Raw genomic sequence first — 4668 nt, 5'->3', positions numbered from 1 at the left:
CCAAAATGTCATTATCACCCCCTCTTCTTGCTCCTCACATGCCTGACATCAGTAATGTCCAGCTGTCATTTTGAATGCAGTAGTAGATGTACCAGAATGATCAACATCGATCTTCTTCAGCTCTGCTTGAAGTGTTTGTATCAGTATAACCCACTGCAGCCTCTCTTTATTCACATTCCTTCCCTTTATTTATCTGGAAACTGCCATCCTTGTCACAACATGAAAGTATATGCAACTTTTGGTGCATTGTTGTCCCAAATATCATGAATTAGATTGAAAATATTTATGTAATATATATTTATGTATTAATAAGTAAAACAATCATGGAAATTATATGTCATTTTTTTAAATTATGAAATAAACTTAGCTTAGTTAAATTGTATTTACTCTACCAAACACCACGTTCACCATAATTTATTACACAACACTTTATTGGAGGATACAGCATAAGGTTGAAATTTGCATAAAGACAAATGAGATTCAAGATAAATAAAAACGTGTCTTCAAAAATACGTTAACGTCATAATAATCCATTCACAGACTTTACTCCTATTGCACAAATGAGCGCCACAGAATCCCATCCAGTCAACTATGATCCAGAAAACAGATTTGATATTGAGTTTAAAATAAAGATTCATTATCACAGCTGAACTGGGTTCTTGCTCTTCCCTGTACATGTCTCTATCATGTTCATGTTCTTCTTCTAAACAGTTTGTTCAGTTGTACTCTACAGTACAACTGATGACCAGAAGATGTGATCACTGATGTGCTGTAGCTTTTTCTCAACCAGAGGAAGAAGTCTTAACATCCCATTGTCAGGCGTTCTTCAGTCCTGGTCTAAAAGTAAAACAAAAAAACACAGACAATTCAAGTTAAGTAGTTTAATGGACAGCCAGGTCAGCTTATGTTCTGCATGATTTAAACAGTGGTGGGCTACTCTGGCCCTCAGCGTTCACGGTCCTGCAGATTTAGCTCCAACCTCAAACCCAACTGCCTATAACTGTCTATAAGTACACCTGAAGACTTTGGTTAAAATTTTCAGGTGTGCTCAATTATGGTTGGAGGTAAACTCTCCACCTCAAAAAGGAGACAGCAAAAGGGCTAGAGTTGCCTGTTCCTGATTTAACTTTACAAAACAGCAGTACATAATATATATATTATAATAAAAATGCAGCACAGACTGTAAGCTAAGTACTGAACAAAAACTGTTTTACCCATATTAACAGCAACCTGTTTTAAAAGATCTTTTAGAAAGGCATGCTCTCTTTTGAGCCTTGATTTCTTTCAGGACAACATACTCTTTTGTTTCTTGTTTCAAGAGCATAATTTGGTCAAAAACCAAGTGATAACCTGTACAATGTAAAATTGTTAAAATACGGCAATAAAAACTTTAAGGCAAGAATTAAGAATAGGCACAGGACTTACCGTACTCATGAAGAAGCCATGGCCATGCATATTTCTGCCTCTTGTGTTCCTCCGTAGCTGCACATCAGTCGTTTTTCCTCTAGGATCTTCTGTTAGTGACTTCACTTGCTATCTGTTTTAAAACACAAATACAATGTTTTAGGTCTGTGCAGTATAAGGCCTTATTTCAAGCCAAAAAAACTAGGTATTACACATAATTTAAAGAACATTTACTATTTAATTCCTATTATACTATATTATATTATATTAACTCATTATCTTCCAAAGCTTCCCTGTCTGCTTTTATCTAAAAAAACAAACAAACAAACAAACAAACAAACAAAAAAACAGAAGGAACAGTTTTTAAGAACTTTTTAAGAACTTAATAGTCCTTTGAGAGAACCACATTAAATTCTGTACTACATATTACAGCATTGCCTCAACACAAGACATACCAATGGACTTCTGTCTCCTTTGGGCATGAGATGGTCATGTTCCTTCCTCACCCTAAACAAAGGACTTCGATGAGCTTGTTTTGATATAAGGACTGGTCTTCCTTCTCTGCACAGAAAAACAAGAAAGTCTCTACTTACTCTGTGTGCAATTACTCTTGTTCTTAAAACATACAAATTGAGACAGTTATAAATCAGTTAATTTACCATACCATCCAGGAGAGCATTTGATGAGTAAATACTGATTTAAATATCTAGAAACTTTACCTGGAAAGGGCTGATCACGGCAGGTTTGCAGCGACTCACTAGTAGCTCTTGTGAGGGTCGGCTCTTAAAAGAGCTGTTGAGTTTGATGTTGTAGAGATCCTAAAAAGAAGGACTAAGTAATCTGCAAGTAATCCTGCAAGACAGAAAGGAAGGTAAATTTATTACATCACATTCAAGTTGTCAATTTACACATAACTGTAGGATTTCCTTCTGTAAAGAGTGTTGCATAATTAAATGTTAAATGCATTTATGTAATAAGTTCACTGATATGTGGGCATTTCCATGATTAAACATATGTCTTTAATAGCAAGCTATATTTATATTTAAAAGAATAAATAAAAAAATAACATGTTTCACATGCAAGCAGGACATTATCAGCAGTGTAACTGATTAGATATTGAATAGACATCAGATATTCAATTATTTTGATTATGACAAAATAATTGAATATCTGATGTCATGTGACAAGTCAAATGATAATTTCCACTCTTGCAAACAGAGGTAGTTATGAGGTGCGGAGAGACATCATGTATCATTGGAACATTTTGGGCCCAATCTGTAATCATTTTAAAGAATTCAATGGAATTAATATAAACTTTTATGTGTGGGACGTCCAACTGTCCAAGAAGGGGCACAACTGATTTACAAATAAGGTGATAAATATGTACAGGATTTGACTTTAATTTTAATTTACTGTGAGACTATTTAACAAATGCTTGATAAAATGTTTGATAAAGGGTTAAAAGCAACACATACATACCATTGCAATTATTTGCCTTTGCAGCTTTCTGTCTCCTTCATCCATTTCCAAAAGGCCCTTTTTGTCTTTTCAGCTAAAACAAGAGAAAAGAAAATATCATTATTTATAATATATAGGTTTATATATAAATATATACAGGAAAGAAGTTCTTATTGACCTTACAGTTTTTGGATTTAACATTATTAGGCATTAAAAGCATGATAAGTGTTGTGGTTACTCTGTATTTACAACAAAAATCACATTAAAACTACCAATACTGGTAGTTTTAAAAACTACCAAAACTACCAATACTGTTGTAGAACTGGTGGTTCTACAACAAATACCATTTTGAAACTACACTTGTACTACTTTGAACCTGATATGAATATGTTATATATATTGTGCAATATATTGCACGTCACGTGACAGTGTTTAATCACCCTAGTTTAGTATTTAATATAGAAAACAATGAAAAGCAAAACCTTAGCGGAGGTGACAGATATAATGCAGTGACTGAACATGAGGGAGCTAACGTTAATCTGATTAATATCTGCAAACAGAAAAGACATTATATCAAACATTAGAACAGCGTATTTACGACTAAGTTACTTACCAACATCCAGCACACGCGAACTGATGCCAAATATCGCGATGTGTTCTGAAGGAGACTTCTTCAGCGTGAGAACGGTCAGGAGTGAGAACGGGTTGACATTCACTGAGTGAATATTATGAAAATAGAATATATATTTCTCGCTAAAAATGTAATCAAACCTTATTTTTATGCAGAAACTAACTCAAAATATTGTTCATAGCAACCAAAACGTAGCAGTTTCACATTATTCTGGCGAGATCAGATAAATCTTTGCAACAACGCGCAAGCGAGTGATTATGTACATTCACTGAATGAATATTATGAAAATAAATAATATATATTTTTTGCTTAAAATGTAATCAAACCTTATTTTGATGCAGAAAATAAAATATTGTTCATAGCAACCAAAACGTAGCAGTTTCACATTATTCTGGCGAGATCAGAAAAATCTTTGCAACAACGTTAAACTCACCGCTGAAAACGCTAAACCTTTGCGGGGACTTTGATATCAGATTGCGAGCGGTTTTAAACATCAAAAACCAGTTGGAGGGCCAGATAAAAATTATCTGGGTGCCGCCATTTGACTCCCCCTGGCAAAAATAATATTTTGTTGCCCGATCAGAAAAAAGGGAGTAAATAATTAAAACAAAATGAACAGCATTAGCTGCTACGTGTGAAAAGAAACCTGCTTTGGATGTATTATGTTCAGGACAAACGTAATAGCACTGCAATAAATTGGCTTTATTAGGTTAAGGACCAACGTAATAGCACTGCTTATATGTTGGCATGTAACGTAATTGCGATTTGCAAAATAGTTTCCTCAGAACGTATTTCATGGGATACAGGGTTGGAATATCTAACAGCTTTCTTCTTTTTTTCTGCAGATGCCTCATGGGAATTAAATGGCACATATGAAGTGGTTTGTAATACCATGGTTTTCTGACCTGTCCTGATTGGTTCTTGATATGTTTATGGTTCATTATATGAAATTATTTTTTGTATGCTCCCCCCCCCCCCCCCCATTTCTTCTATTTTTTTCTTCTTTAAATATACATTAAGAAAAGTCGTGAGATTGTTTAACTGTTCATGTATCAATGTTTTAAAGGATAGTTCACCGGAAAATGAAAATTTGCTGTTAATTTACTCACCCTCAAGCCATCCATGATGTAGGTGACATTTTTTCTTCAGTTTACACAAAAGATTTTTAACGTGGT

The 4668-nt window shown here is 34.2% G+C and overlaps 1 long non-coding RNA gene across 1 annotated transcript; it reads right to left on the bottom strand.

The window, feature by feature from the left end:
• Positions 1–282: 282 nt before the first annotated feature.
• LOC137027254 (uncharacterized) lies at positions 283–4443 on the bottom strand. The gene is made up of 5 exons (XR_010896010.1): positions 2884–4443; positions 2124–2256; positions 1860–1965; positions 1426–1537; positions 283–837 (listed from the first exon to the last, which is right to left on the bottom strand). It is a non-coding gene; the product is annotated as an uncharacterized lncRNA (long non-coding RNA).
• Positions 4444–4668: the final 225 nt, after the last annotated feature.

Source organism: Chanodichthys erythropterus, chromosome 9, assembly GCF_024489055.1.
Source record: "Chanodichthys erythropterus isolate Z2021 chromosome 9, ASM2448905v1, whole genome shotgun sequence".
Taxonomy (NCBI): domain Eukaryota; kingdom Metazoa; phylum Chordata; class Actinopteri; order Cypriniformes; family Xenocyprididae; genus Chanodichthys; species Chanodichthys erythropterus.
The sequence above is the reverse complement of the archived record's forward strand: the minus strand, read 5'-3'. Positions and strand labels throughout refer to the sequence as shown.